This window comes from Protopterus annectens, chromosome 7.part0, assembly GCF_019279795.1.
Source record: "Protopterus annectens isolate FY-2018-M chromosome 7.part0, PAN1.0, whole genome shotgun sequence".
Taxonomy (NCBI): domain Eukaryota; kingdom Metazoa; phylum Chordata; order Ceratodontiformes; family Protopteridae; genus Protopterus; species Protopterus annectens.
Window position 1 is genome coordinate 662638558 of NC_056739.1, and position 16471 is coordinate 662655028.

Consider the following 16471-nt stretch of genomic DNA (forward strand, 5'->3'; position numbering starts at 1 on the left):
TAGGATCCAAGATGGATTGCCCCTTGTGGAGTGGGATAACTGTAGCTGTGTGCCACTCAGTGGGCATGAAGCCTGAGGTGAGGCTATGATTAAACATGACACTTAGGTGAGGTGTCAGTTTATTTTGTAGTTCATGTAGTACACAGCCTGGGATGTCATCTGGTCCCATGGATGCCTTATTCTTAGCTTTTGAGAGTGTGTTTTTTACCTGTGTGGCCATTATTACCAGAATTTGGCAATCTTTTGGTATTGAGATGGGCCCTTTAGGGGGTGAGGGGGTGAAGTTTACACTGAATCGATCTGCCACAATATTGGCAATATTCTTGGGATCAATATATTTAATGCAATTATGCTGTAGTTCAGAGCAGATCTGAGCATTGCCATTTAGATTCTTGATATAGCTTTAGAATGCCTTGTGGTTGTCTTTGGAATCTCTGGCAATTTTATTTTCGTAACTAGCTTTGGTGGATTTTATGAGGGATCTCAGCTTCTTACTGAGGTCGGTAAGGGAGTTTTCTGCATCTTGGGATTTTCCTCTTTTCTGCAACAGTTTCTTCTTTTTGTTGTAAAGTTTTTTTTATGGCAAGGGACTACCAGATTGGCTTCCTTTTTTTGGAGGAGACTGTCTTGGTTCTTTTGGGGATGGCATATATGTAGTATTTCTGCTTCTGTTGTGTGTGATACACACACACACACACACACACACACACACACACACACACACACACACACACACACACACAGGCATCATATTACAATATGTCAAGCATACACAATCATAGACATGGGGAAGAAAGGGCCAGACAGTGATAGAGTGAGACACACAGGGAGACACACACAGACAGTGAGTCATACACAGGGATACTCTGAATGGTATAGAGTGATGTCCTGCTGCAGACAGGTACATACCAGTTGTAAACACTGCCATGGGCCAGCATGAAGATGAGATTCATTGTTGGGAGGGTGGCCTAATGGTTAAGGTGTTTGCCTTACAAACACAAGGTGCAGGGTTTGAGTCTCACAAGGAACAATTGGCTAGGCTTACAATGGCTCGCAAGGGCAGTTAGCTTAGTACTAACCTATGAACCTATGAACCTATGATGGTACTGAGGTGGGGTTTAGAATATCACATCACCTACGTGTGTGTGTGTGTGTGTGTGTGTGTGTGTGTGTGTGTGTGTGTGTGTGTGTGTGTGTGTGTGTGTGTGTGTGTAGGTCTAAGTAGTATGATGCCTTACCCACCCAGTACACTTCCCATTGCCCTACTTTACAACATCTGCCAGTGTCATTCACCTTAGAAGTACCTTTGGACTAGCTTCAGTCCTGTAAGCTCCATAGCATGTGTGATAACTGTGCAACACTAGTGTGTATAGGAATATGTTTTGTAGACCATTCCCAACCAGTGCAACTTCCATTTCCCTACTTCACAAGATCTGATGATGTCATTCACTGTAGAAGTACTGTTGGACTAGCCTCTGCCCTATACGCTCTGTGGTGTGTGTGATAACTGTGTGACACTATAGTACAAATAACTATTTAGGTAGGGGTTCTTATCTCAGTCATGGCAAATATAAAAGTGCATGTGTTTGTATAGGTTAAAGCTTTTCAGCCCATTCACAGTCAGTACACTTCCCATTGTCTGACTTTAGCAGTCCTGCTGATGTCAGTCACCTTACAAGTACCTTTGGGCAGCCCTCAGCCTTATAAGCTCATTGGTGTGTGTGGTAACTGCATAACACTATAGTACTAATAACTAGTTAGGTAAGGGTTCTAATCTTAGTCCTGGTAAATGTAAAGGTGTATGTGTGTGTGCTTGTAGGTCAAAGAATTTGAGCCTGTTCATACCCAGTACACTTCCCATTGCCCTACTTTAGCAGCCCTGCTGATGTCAGTTACCTTAGAAGTACTTTTGAGGTTTATGGAGTGCCAGAGAGAGGTAGTACCTCTGATGGGTGAACATGTCATGCTCTTCAGAGTAGTTTATCCCCCTTTGTCCTCACCTGACACTCAGTTCTCACCTGTAGCTCCTGGTTGCTGTCTGCATGCAACAATGGATACACTGGAAGCTGTAACCACAACCTCACACACAAGCAGCCCAGGGTAATGGGTCGCTCTCTACTGGACTAAAGCAGCAGTGGAGTTCGGCAGCCCCGTGGGTGTCTGAGCAGCCCTATTTAGGATTGCTCTGCTCACCTCCATGATCTGAGGAAGGGGCTAGAAAAGGTGCCCTAAACATAGCCTGCTTCATCCTGCCCCTGGTCTTCTTGCCACGACAGGTGGGGATCCCAACCATGCAGCTGAATCACAAAGAAAAAAAAACATTGGTGACTTCGCTCACCATTGGCACATGGAATGTGTGCATGGTCATGGATAGCTCCAAAACAGACCAACCTGAGAGATGGACAGCACTTGTCGCACGAGAACTCGGCAGGTGCAACATCCAGAAAGCAGTCCTCAGTGAGACCAGGTTCGCAGACGAAGGCCAGCGGACAGAAGTTAAAGCCAGTTATACTTTTTTTGGAGTGGCCACATCAGCAATGAACATCGTGAAGCAGGAGTGGGTTTCACCATCAGGTCTAATCTGATTAGCAAATTAGCCAGTCTCCCTAAAGGATTCAATGACCGACTCATGTCTCTGTGGCTCCTTCTCAAAGGAAAGCACTGCATCACCTTCATCAGTGTATATGCCCCCACCATGACAAATCCAGAGGAAATTAAAGACAGGTTTTATGAAGACTTGGAGTCTCTCATAGCATCTGTGCCCAAGATGCATAACCTCATCATCTTAGGTGACTTCAATGCCAGAGTTGGTGCAGACTACCAGACATGGGTGAGTGTTGTTGGAAAGAATGGAGTCAGCAAAAGTAACAGGAATGGTCATCTGCTTCTGAAGACCTGCGCAGCTCATGACCTGTTGTTCACAAACACAGTCTTCCATCTACTTAACCATAACAATATGTCCTGGATGCATCCACGCAGCAAGCACTGGCATCTCATTGATTATGTTATAGTAAGGAGAAGGGACAGGCAGGATGTTAAAGTGACTAAGGCCATGTGTGGCACAGACTGCTGGTCAGACCACAGACTCATCCTCTCAAAACTCAACATGGACATTCAGCCTAGGCAGCACCTGCAGGGGAAAAAGGTGCCTGAATATCAGCAAGTTAGAACAGCACTCTGTGTGCTAGAACCTCTGGGAGGACCTCGACAGTAAGCTTGACCAACTCAGCTTTGGCACTAACAGTGCAGAAGAGGACTGGGCAGCCTTTAGGAATGTGGTCTATAGCACTGCTCTTGCTCATTTGGACCTGAACACATGCAAACACCAGGACTGGTTTGATGATAACGATGAAGACATTCAGAAGCTGCTGGATAGGAAGAGTGAAGCCTTCCAATCCCTGCAGCAAGACACTACATCCATCTTCAAGAAAGCAGCCTATAACTCCATTAAAAGCAAGATGTAAGCAAAGCTCAGAGAGATGCAAGACTCCTGGCTTAGCAGAAAGGCAGATGAGATCCAGAAATATTCTGATAGCAACAACTCCAAGCTTTTCTATGATGCCCTGAAGACCATCTATGGGCCATAGTCCTCTGGAGCATTACCACTTGCTCAGTGCAGACGGGTCCACCCTGTTAACTGACAAGAAAGACATCTGGAAAGATGGGCTGAGCACTTCAACAATGTTGTGAATAGGCCTTCCTCTATCAATACTGAAGCCATTGACCACATGCCATAAGTCAACATTAACACCTCCCTGGCAGAACCTCCAAAGGAATCAGAGGTTAAAGAAGCAATTAAGTTTCTCTCCAATAGTAAAGCACCATGCTCTGACTCCATTCCTGCTGAAATCTACAAGTCAGGGGGACCAGTCTTGTTACAGAAGCTCACCAAGCTCTTCCATACCATGTGGCAGCAGGAAGGGCCGAAGGACACTGGACATGATATTTGCAGCATGTCAAATTCAGGAGAAGTGTTTGGAACAAAACAGGGACCTTTATGCAACATTCATGGACCTGACCAAAGCCTTTGACACTGTCAGTCATGAGGGGCTATGGTGGATCATGGAGAAGTTTGGCTGCCCAGGCAACATCATCAGTATTGTGCGCCAGTTCCATGATGGCATGCTTGCTTGAGTACTGGATGATGAAGACTCCTCTGATGCCTTCCCACTCACCAACTGAGTCAAGCAAGGCTGTGTATTGGCACCCATGCTGTTCAGCATGATATTCTTGGCCATGCTGGCAGATGGCTTCTGTAATGATGAAGAAACCAGCATCAAGATTAGATACAGGACTGATGGCAGTCTCTTAAACCTGCAGAGGCTACAAGCCAAGACCAAGGTTGAAGAGGACTTTGTGCACAATTTCCTGTTAGCAGATGACTGTGCACTCAATGCTGCCACAGAGGCCCAGGTGCAGCAGAGTATGAACTGCTTTTTCACTGCCTGCAGAAACTTCGGTCTCACAATTAACACCAAGAAGACTGAGGTTTTGCATCAGCCCACACCGCAGAAGATGTATACCAAACCAACTATCACCACTGAAGGTGAGATATTGAAGGCCATTGACAAGTTTACATACCTCAGCAGCCCACTCTCCAGATTTGTGAACATTGACAATGAGGTAGACACACACATCGCCAAGGCAAGCTCCGCATTTGGACAGTTGTGAGAGTCAGTGTAGGAGAGGAGAGGCATCAAACTGTCCACAAAGCCGAAGGTGTACAAGGCAGTCATACTGCCCACACTACTGTATGCCTGTGAGACATGGACTGTGTATGACCGTCATGCCAAAAAGCTGAATCGCTTCCATATGAACTGCTTTAGAAGACTGCTGAAAATTACCTGGCAGGACAAAGTTCCAGACACAGTTGCCCTCTATCAAGCTGGACTGCCAAGTATCTACACGCTGCTGAGGAGCGCCCAAGTTAGGTGGGCAGGCCACCTTGTACGTATGCCAGACACATGCCTCCCCAAGAGACTGTTTTATGGTGAACGTGCAGGAGACAAACACACACACAAGGTGGGCAGAAAAATGCTTCAAGTTCACACTGAAAGTCTCTCTGAAGAGCTTTGGCATTGACCTGGACTCCTGGGAAACCCTAGAGCAATACCTCCCCATCTGGCAAAGCTGCATCAGCCCTTTAAGCTCTGTGGTGTGTGCAATAATTGTGTAACACTATAGTACAAATAACTAGTTAGGTAGGAGTTCAAATATCAGTCCTGGCAAATATAAAGGGGTGTGTGTGTGTGTGTGTGTGTGTGTGTGTGTGTGTGTGTGTGTGTGTGTGTGTGTTTGTGCGTGTGTGCGTGTGCGTGTGCGTGTGCGTGTGTGTGTGTGTGTGTGTGTGTGTAGGTTAAAGATTTTGAGCCTGTTCACACCCAGTACACTTCCCATTGCCCTACTTTAGCATTCCTGCTGTCAGTCACCTTAGAAGTACATTTGGGCAGTCCTCTGTCCTATAAGCTCTGTGGTGTGTGCGATAATTGCATAACACTGTAGTACAAATGACTAGTTGGGTAGGGGTTCTAGTCTCAGTCCTGGCAAATGTAAAGGTGTGTGTGTGTTTGTAGGCTAAAGATTTTGAGCCTGTTCATACCCAGTACACTTCCCATTGCCCTACTTTAGCAGGCATGCTGATGTCAGTCAACTTAGAAGTACCTTTGGGCAGCCCTCAGCTGTATAAGCTATGTGGCCTGTGCGATGATTGCATAACACTATAGTACATATAGTTAGTTAAATAGTGGTTCTAAGCTCAGACCTGGCAAAATTAAAGGTGTTTGTGTATGTGGGTGTGTTTGTAGGTTAAAAATTTTGAGCCTGTTCACACCCAGTACACTTCCCATTGCCCTAGCAGTCCAGCTGATGTCAGTCACCTTAAAAGTCCCTTTGGGCAATCCTCAGCCCTAGAAGCTCTGTGGCATGTCCGATAAGTGTGTAACACTATAGTACAAATAACTAGTTAGGCAGGGGTTCTAATCTCTGTTCTGCCAGATGTGTAAGTGTGTATGTGGGTAGGTTAAAGTATTTTGTGGCCTCTCTCACCCATTACATCACACATTACCATACTTAACAAGGACTGGTGATGTTCCTCACCTTAGTAGTACCTTGTGACAGCCTTCACCCTGTAAGCTCCGTGGCATATGTGATGAATGCATAACACTGTAGTAGCAGTAACTAGATAGGTGGGAGTTCTAATCTTAGTCCTGGCAAATTTGTGTATGGGTGGCTGGGGGTGTGCTTGTATGAGAACCATATCCATTGGGGGTAGATTTTGTGATTTATTTGCTGTCACCCACATAGTACATGTCCCAGTGACCACTTTACAAGGCCCATTGTTGTCATCCAATATAGAGGAATCTCTAGACACTGTGCAGCCCTATAAGCTCTGTGCCATATGCAATAACTATGTAACAATATGGAATAAATAACAAGATAGGCGACCCTTCTAATCCTTGGATACCATTCCCCACTCAGGAATCATGGACAAGCACACTCAGCTAGGACTCAATCCCTATATCACTAGGTGGCTTGCAAACTGGCTCACAGATAGAACCCACAGTGTGAAAGCAGCAAACTCCATGTCAGACTGCTGACCAGTCACAAGTGGAGTCCCACAGGGTTTGGTCCTGGGTCCCCTCGTGTGTGAGATCTACACTTCTAAAGTCGAGCCCAACACAAAGGGACTCTGGCTGACAGTGTTCAAAGTCGACTGCAAGGTGAGTGCTATTATTACCTCCCTACGTGATGTTGACATCCTGCACAAAGGCCTCACTGAGATCTATGACTGGTGTCAGAAACCAGGACTTTAGCTCAATGCCAAAAAATGTGCTACCATCCCCTTTGGGAACAACATGGTTCCCATGAATTACTGCATTGATGGTAGTCCACTGAACAGTGACACTGTTATAAGAGAACTGGGAACACAGGTTGACAGTGAGCTCTCTGTTGACCACCACAGTGCCACTTTGTTCAGAAAGTTCTATATGTCAGATCCCCTGACTAAGGGTATTGCATGCAGAAGTAAGAGGTCATTGCCTCCTTGTACTCTCCCTCATTAGGCCAATCAATGAGTACAATGGCCCATTTGGCATGTACCCCACTGGACACATGCAACAACTGCAGAGGCTGCAAAAGTACCTCAAGGAGTATCCTAGGCCTTAAATACTTCCCCTATATGGACAGACTCCAGTAACTTCAACTATTCTCTGTCTCATGTTGGCTACTTAGGGGGCGATCTCTGCCTAACTTACACAGTCATGTCTGACCCAGCTCTGTCAGGAATGCTACATCTGAAGAAACCAATCCATCCACACCACATGCCCCAGAGACCCCAACTGCATTCCCACAATCAACAGAACATGCTGGAGGGACAGGTTCACAACCCACAGACTGCCCACGCTATGGAATAGACTTCACATACATGTCAAGCAGAGAACCTCACTGGCCTTCTTCAAGAGGAATCTGGATGAGTGGATGGGGAATGGAAATCCCACCCCGAGGATATCTCCAGTGGCTATACTCGTTACACACACTGGGAACTATTGTTAGCTGACACAATGCCAAGGTATTTCCATGGGCTAGGCTTGTAAAGGCTTCATGGCAATTCGCCTAGTACACACCTATGGAGCTATGAACCTAGGGCTCTCAGTACTGGCAAACATGTGTGTGTGTCTGTGTGTGCATTAGTGTGTATAAAAGTGTTTGTGAGTGTATAAACATGTGGGTGAAAGTAGTTTGAGACCCTTCTCACCTAGTACATCTACTATTGCCATACCTTACAAGGGATGAGGCTGTTGTTCACCTTAGAAGAACTGTAGGACACTCTGCACACTGTAAGCTCCATGGCGCAGGTGATGAATGCATAACACTGTATTAGCAGTAACTAGATAGATAGGGGTTTTAATCTCTGTCCTGGCAAGTATGTGTGTGTGAGCCATATCTTATGTATGTGTCTGAGTGAGAACTATATCCATTGGGGGTGGGCTTTACATTTTTAGGCTATGGTACTCTCAGTACACATCCCAAGGTCCACTTTACAAGGCCTGCTGTCTTCATCAACCATAGAGTTATCTGTTGACACTCTTCAGCCCAATAAGCCCCATGTTGCATGCAGGAACAATGTAACAGTATGGACTGACTAACGAGATAAGCAGGGCTGCCTAACTCAGTCCTGGCAAATGTGTGTATGAGTGTATTTGTGTGTGTAAGTGTGTATAACTGTAGGTTCAAGTATTTTGGGTCCATTCTCACACAGTAAGTCACCCATTGCCATACTTTACAAGGCCTGGTGATGTTGTTTACTTTGGAATTACCTTGGGACTCTCTTCACCCTGTAAGCTTTGTAATGCATGCAATAAATGCATGACACTGTAGAAGCAGTATGTAGGGGTTCTAATCTCAGTCCTGGCAAATGTGTGTGTGTGTGTGTGTGTGTGTGTGTGTGTGTGTGTGTGTGTGTGTGTGTGTGTGTGTGTGTGTGTGTGTGCATGTAATAACAGTATCCTGTGTGTTTGTTTGAGTTAGAATTATATCTATTGGGTGGCCATGGTTTAGGCCATGGTGCTCCCAGTACACATCCCAATGTCCACTTTACAAAGGCCACTGTTCACATCCACAATAGAGGTATTTGTGGATCCTCTTTAGCCCTATAAGCCCCGTGCTGCATGCAACAGTTTTGCAACAGTATGGGATGAATAACATGATAGGCAGGGCTGCTAATGTCAGTACTGCCAATTGTGTGTGCATTGATGTGTTTAGCAGTGTTTGTTAATGTGCAGACTTGTAGGGGACAGTCTGAGTCCTCCACATACAGTACACACCCCATTACCATACCTCACAAGGGCACATGATGTTAGTCACTTTACGGCTACCTGGGAACAGTCATCACACTATTAATTCTGTACCACCTGTGATAACTGCATAACACTGTAGTGCCACTAATTAGATGGGTAGGGGTTCCAAACACAACACTGACAACTGTGATCCTGTGCAGGTGTGTGCACATGTGTGTGTGTGTGTGTGTGTGTGTGTGTGTGTGTGTGTGTGTGTGTGTGTGTGTGTGTGTGTGTCTGTGTGTGGGAACAATATTTTATGTGTGTTTGGTCAATACAATATCTTCTGGGGGTATGGGCTTTACCAATATGAGGTGTGTTACTACCACTACACTTAACATTGTCCACTTCACAAGGTCTGCTGACATCAACCACCATGGACTTAGCTGTATACACCCCTCAGCCCTATAAACTCTATGGCAAATGCAATAACTATTACACAGACCTGGTAAATGTGTACATATACAGCACAACCTCGGCTCTGACATGATCAATGTGTTACCACTCTGCCATACCCCTCATTGCCAATTTCTGCAGGGCCACCTCCTGCTGATGCAGAGACACTTAGAACACAAGCAGAATACATCATGTGAGACTACATTCAGTCAGCATTAATAATGCCAATAATGCATCATGGCTGAAAAGGTACACACACTCTGAAGTCTACCCATTACAATTGCAAGCCGACAGCACCTTACACAGCATTACATAACTATACTGTACTTAATTCATCCTGTGCATCAGAATCATATTAGCATGTCCCTGCATCGGTGGTATGGATGACAGGGATGTGGCACAGGTATCATCATATGCACAGGGTGTCATGTGAGTTTGCCAGAGGCCTAGGTTGGGCCATATGGTTGACATAATTTATGTGTGTTTGGAGGGTTGTTCTATGAATGGGCCTTGCAGAGGTAGTGTGTGTGTGTATGTGTGTCTGCAGGTGACCTGGCTGTGATGGTGATGTGTGTGTGTGTGTGTGTGTGTGTGTGTGTACAGTCACACCATGTGGCTGCACTAGCAGGGGTATGCTGGACAGCTGTTGAATGTACATGGCAGGGTGTACAGTTCACCGTCTCTGGACACTCTGGACACAGATATGGGAACTGGTCCTGCCAGGGGTCTCACTGGCACCACCAGGCCCAAGGCCACTGCCACTACAGGAGTGTGAAGATGCATGGCCCCATAGACTCTCGGCTGATGTTGGTGCTGATCTACATCCATATAGCCGATGCCTGTCTCCCACCACATGCTCTGGCACAGACATGCCATGGTTGAAGATTGCCAAGGTCTCACCCCACTGTCTATTCATGACCTCAGTATTTTGACATATGGCCTCAACAAGGTTATGTATGTCACCACGTAAGCCAGGAACAGTTACATCCAAGACCCTAAGTATTTGGTGTTGCATTCACTATGTGCCTGTGCATCCACGACAGCCCAAAACATGCATCTGGTGACACCTGCTGTGGCACTTGTGACAGTGGCTTGATGAGCAGCAGTCCTCCTTCAAGCACCCCTGTCCATCTGCCTGTATGGGACCTCACCTGCACTCTGGCTATGGCTAGTGGCTATGCTTACACATGCCACAGTCACCACACTAGCCTGTTCCATGCCACAACCTGCTAACTGTCCATTATCTGTGGCTGCTTGGGATGGATTATGTGTGGGCATTGTGGCTGTGTGCGGGGGCATTGTGGATGACTGTGGGATGCCAACCAATGGCACAGATTCAGCCCCTGACAACCCCATTTGTGCCCCACTATGACCACCATCATTGTCAGAGTGAGCGGGAAGGACCACGACCACCATGTCCACCTGTGAATGGAAGACAATATATGTAAATGAATACCTGCTTATAAGGTTTGCTGGTACACACAAAACACACCCACACACACACACACACACACACACACACACACACACACACACACACACATGCAGGTGAGGTGGCACAAAAGCATTACACAGACCTCACAATAACTAACTGGTGACATTCAGGACAGTCAGACCACAATATACACACTCTTGACAGACCCTCAGCGTCATGCAGTGCAACCCCTTCCACTTAATGTTGCTGCTAATATACACCTATGGGATATGTGAGTAGTGTTAGTAGATGATGGGCCTTCACCTAAGACACACTGCAGCCATGTACACATTATTGATGTTCACCTGTATAGCACACTGCCAACTCCTACAGAACATGCCTCTCAACTCTAAAGAGTTTCACTGAATTTCTAGATGTGTGGCTCATATAGGTCTGTTCCTCATACATCCTGTGCTTGTCTGACACATTACTGGGATGATCTGAGGACTGACCTCACTAATTAATGACATGGTTTGAGATTTGCACTTCAACATCTGCAGTACATGTATGTTAAAACAAAACCTCTTACACTAACAACCTGCTAAGCTAACAGTGGATATAATAAGCGTACACACCCTGTTAACATGCCAGGTTTTTCTCATATATAACATGAGACCACAGAAATCATGTCATGACATTTCCCACCTTTAATCTGACTTATAACCTGTGCAATCCAATTAAAGAACAAACACATTAGTTAGAGGTAACATATAGAAGGTGAAATAGGTACAATAGCCTGGTTGCATGAGTGTGCACACCCTTAAACTAATACTTTGTTAAAGCACCTTTTGATTTAATAACAGCAGTAAGTTCTCTTGGGAAGGTGTCTATCAGCATGTCACATCTAGACTTAGCAATATTTGCACACTCCCCCTTGCAGAAGCCCTCCAACTCTGCCAGATTGTGAGGGCATCCCTTGTGCACAGCCCTTTTTGGGGCACCCCACAGATTTTCTATTAGGTGTAGGTGTGGACTGTGGCTGGGCCATTCCAAAATGTTGATTGTCTTTTTGTGAAGCCATTTGTTGTTATGTGGATGTTTGGTTTGGGTGATTGTCATGTGGAAACGTGTAATTCTCCTCAATCTACAGCTTTCTAGCAACCACATGAAGATTTTGGACCAAAAGGGACTGGTATTTGGAACTGTTCATAATCCCCTCCATCTTGGCTAAAGGCCCACTTCCAGCTTATGAACAGCTACCCCAAATAAGGACACTGCCATCACCATGCTTCACCATGGGATGGTGTTATTTTGGTGATGCACAGTGTTGTTATTGTGCCAAACAAACCTTTTGGAATTGTGGCCAAAAAGTGCAACCTTGGTCTCATTATACCATTACACATTTTCCCACATATTTGATGTATTGTTCTTGAGAATTTTGTCAAACCTGGATGCTATTCTGTGAGAAAAGACTTCCATCTTCCAGCCCTACCCTATAGGCCAGACATGTGGAGAATACGGGAGAGTGTCTTCACATGTAGTACACAACCAGTACCTGCTGGAGATTCCTGCAACTCCTTTAGTGTTGCTGTAGGTCTCCTGTCAGCCTCCCTGACCAGTTTGAGTCTTGTCTCTTCAACACATATGGAGGGATGTTCTCTTCTTTGCAATGTCACTGTTGCCCTGTATTTCCACCACCTTTTGATGACTGTCTGCACTGTGGTCCATGGCATATGCAATGCTATGGGAATGTTTTTGTGCCCTTCTCTGGACTGATACCTTTAAAAAAGAGATCCCTTTTCTGCTTCGTAAGCTCTATGTGAACCATGGTTGTTGCTGCAGCAGGCAACTGAGTAAATATCAAGTAAATCCTGGTGCTGACAGTTATTTGCTGTTAATCAAGGAGTCTCTGTAATTGATGGCAGGTGTGTACCCAAGAGGATGTAATACTGTAATTATATTGGAAGCTGCTTCAACACAGTATTAGCTTCAGCCTGTGGACATTTATGCATCTAGCATCTTGTACGTTTTTCATTTGTCATAATTGTTCCCCTATCAGATTTGTTTGTTTTACAATTGAATTGTACAGGTTATAGGTCACATGAAAGGTTGTAAGAGTTTGGAAATGTTTTATTGTGATCTTATTTTTGTATATCAGAAATACCTGGCATTTGAACAGGTGTGTGTACACCATTTATATGCACTGTATAACACTATTTCATAAAATACGTCCCTAGTTTTTGTCCTTTGCCCCCCCCCCCCATTTTGTCAGTCTTTGTCCAGATTTCTTGCAATGACAGATTGTGAGGTGCACTACAGATATTTTACATCTCCTGCAAATAGGCCCCTGTGATGACCACTGTGATGCAATGCAGTTAACCCCACCACAAGTGCACATACAGATTTCACAGTTGGGTTGAGAGTAGCAGTTGTGTACCTGGTAAAATGCATGACCTTAATATGCCTGGGGTACTGGGGAGCCACAACAGGACAATCCCATACTCACCAGATTCAGGCTGCTGTCCCACATCCAGACCAGAGGTATCTATGTAGTTCTGATGGAGAGGTATATTCAGCAGACTCATATGTGGCATTGGTACAAGATGAAGGCTACCTCACTGCACATGTTCAGTACAAGCTCTGATAGTACACAATTTGCTGTCCTTTGCCATAGATGTGCACTTGTGTGCATTGCTAAACCCCACCCACAAATGCAGTTTAACCTCACATATGCATCTAGATATTCTGCAGAAGCCAGTATGACTGCTACATGATTCAATTGATGTGCACTGTGGCCTTACCTGGATGCTCCTCACCTGTTGCCTGGGTGCCACCCTCCTCCAAGACTTATGTTTCTGTGTTGGTTGGTGTGTGGATGCTACCCCAAGGCTGGCAAGGAGCTCCTCTGTTGCAGTAAGTGGGGCCTGTGTGGCAGGACCACCACTTATAGTGCTATGGTCCCTGGCCACATCAGCAGCCCTTTGCTGGGCATGACATAGCAGGTCAGTCGCACCATGCCTGACCTGATTGTATGTGTGGCCAGGATGGCCAGTGTTGTTCACCTTGTGGACCAGCTCCTCCCATAGGGCAGTCTGCTCCTGCAGATCCTGTGGCCTATGACCAAACATCACCCCATGGTGCTGGATGATTAGGTTAATGATAGCCTCATTTTCAGCAACAGAGTACTGTGGCTGATGAACATGTAGCATGTCACCTGGAAGACATAAACAGGGAAATATATTAGAGGACCTCATTTGTTGGTCAACATTCTTTACAGAAACTAAACATCAACATTTTTTATCATTAGCCACCACGTATGACCACATCATACCCCTGTCATCTATCAGCACAGTATGTGCTTGCATTGCACTCGTGGTCTTGATGTGTCATGTTCCCCCCAATGAGAGCCAGTAAATTGCATAATTTAACATTCATCTTTCACTTTTGTGTAGAGGGATGACATTGACCATCTTCCTTACAGATGGGAAGGCAATGGTGCTCAGGCTTTTTTTGAGTACAGTGTGTAATGGAGCTGGGAGCATATGCCTGAGTTCATGTAGGGTGCAGACAGGGATGTTATCAGGTCCCATGGAGACTTATTTTGTTTCCTTTGAGGAGGCATTATGCATCTACTTCCTGATGATGAGGTGAGGGGTGTGGGTGCTGTGCATATCCACCTATACAGATGGCGGGATGGGGTGGTGATGTTTTCCCTTTACCTGTATGCAGTGGGATGGCTGTAGCTATGGTGTGTGTGTGTGTGTGTGTGTGTGTATGTGGTGTGATTGACCACCAGTACAGGGTGGGTTGAGTTGTTGCCTCTGAGATGGAAGACATATGTGAAGACAGCCTTGTGATTGGCCTTGGTGGATGTGTCCAATTTGTACTGATAGTTAGCCTTACCGGGACACACCTGTGACCTTATATGCTTGTTCAGACAAAGGTTGACCTGTTTCCATTAATTGTCCTTGTACAGCCAATATAGAGACCAATTATACAGTTTGTGTATTGCTGCTGTCCACCAAAAGGGATTACTCCACCTTGGTGGAGGCAGGTTTTGCTAGTCAGGTATTGCTGAGTCCATACAGCTATGTAGGTGCATATATAGCTGTTTGTTGTAGGCATGGACACATGGTCATAACACAATTGTACATCATTCCAATTTCAACCTGATAATCATGCTTATTCTAGTACCCATGTTTGTGTCAGGGCATTGCAACAACCAGTAGCTGTGGAAATCTGTGTCTGTTGGATGCAGTGAAACTAAGATTACACATGTGTACAACATGTATAGCTTATTTACCTGATGTTTTGCATCTCATGTCTGTTGTTTTAAGGCTTCCAGCTACACCTACTCATACATACATGTGCACAGGTAATACCTGATATACATTTCCATTTTATTTCAGTATGGCACACTATATTTACACTCTTTCTGCTCAGTCATACCTCTCAACCTGTTAGAGCAGGACATCTGGAGGATGGCACACAAAAATGGGGGGCAATGGACCAAAGTTACTGACACTTTGATAATACTGCTGTAACACACTTAAGTGAGTTGATAGCACAGTAGGCTTTGCATACACAGAAATACCCTGGAGGATATCTGACACTCATATGTATGCTATTATGTTCTAATGTCAGTCTTCACAGATTTTCCAATGATTTGCAGGGCATAACCCAACTCTTATGAGTAGATAACTGCAAATGTGAGGTACACATATGGTCAGTATGCATAACACTGGACAGTTGAATGGTATGACCTAAGTATATCACATGCAGTTCAACACACACATCTGAGACAGTAGTTTACTATGCATATATCCTGTATAGGTCTCTCAGATTTGTGAGACAAACATGGCCTAGCAGTGTCACAGTCAGTATTGTCCAACAGATACTCCAGTAGTATCCTTTCCTGGGGTGACTCAGGGCCATGAGCTGTGATCTATGTCACTGCAGACTGACCCATATGCTATGGCCATAGTTGCTAATCAGAAATACATCAGTACAGGAAGTCTTGTTGAGACATATTTGTTAAATTTCCTATTTCCCATTATTGCAAACACCCTACTGCATTCCATTACATACTTATTTGTTTGACATACCTTTTGTTTCCAAGTATAGTTTCTGAGTCTTTTTTTTTTTATTCACGGTGTGTGTCAGATGTAGAGTATACATTGTTTTTGCATAGGCAGCAGCTTGCCTTTTGTAGGTTATGCCCATGAGCAGCTGGTGGCCTGTGCACCAATTGGTGTCCCCCACTTCCTAATTGCATGCAGAACAGCTGTGTTGCTATTCCTATAGCCAATGGCATGGCAACACACTCCTATAACTGAGTACTTCATGTGAGTGTTGGCCCTTTTCCTTGCCTGTGAGGAGAAATTCATGGAGGTGTGTGAACAACAGCATCACAGAGAGTAGTTGGAAATACCTCTTACAACTTCAACTGTGGTAACAGCCCAACAACATTGGGGAAAAAGTTCCAGACTTAGGGACAGAATGTAAGTATTGCTGTTATACATCAGGATACATGCTAGTTTAACAAGGTTTGTGTGGACATGGATATTCTGCATGGCTCTCAGTCTGACAGTGTTTATGTGATTGACATAACTCTCAACTGTAGGGCTATCCACAGAATGGTCAGTGGTTGGACTCCTATGTTTGGTCTGTTGTTATCCTTGGCAAATCAGTAGCATACACTGGGTGTTGCAGTCAGTAAATACTAACCTCCATTTGTGTTTCTGACTTCATAGCCCTCAGTTAAGATATGTTACAACAAACCCTGTAACACAAGAAACTTTCCCAGATTATGACAGCAATATTTCAA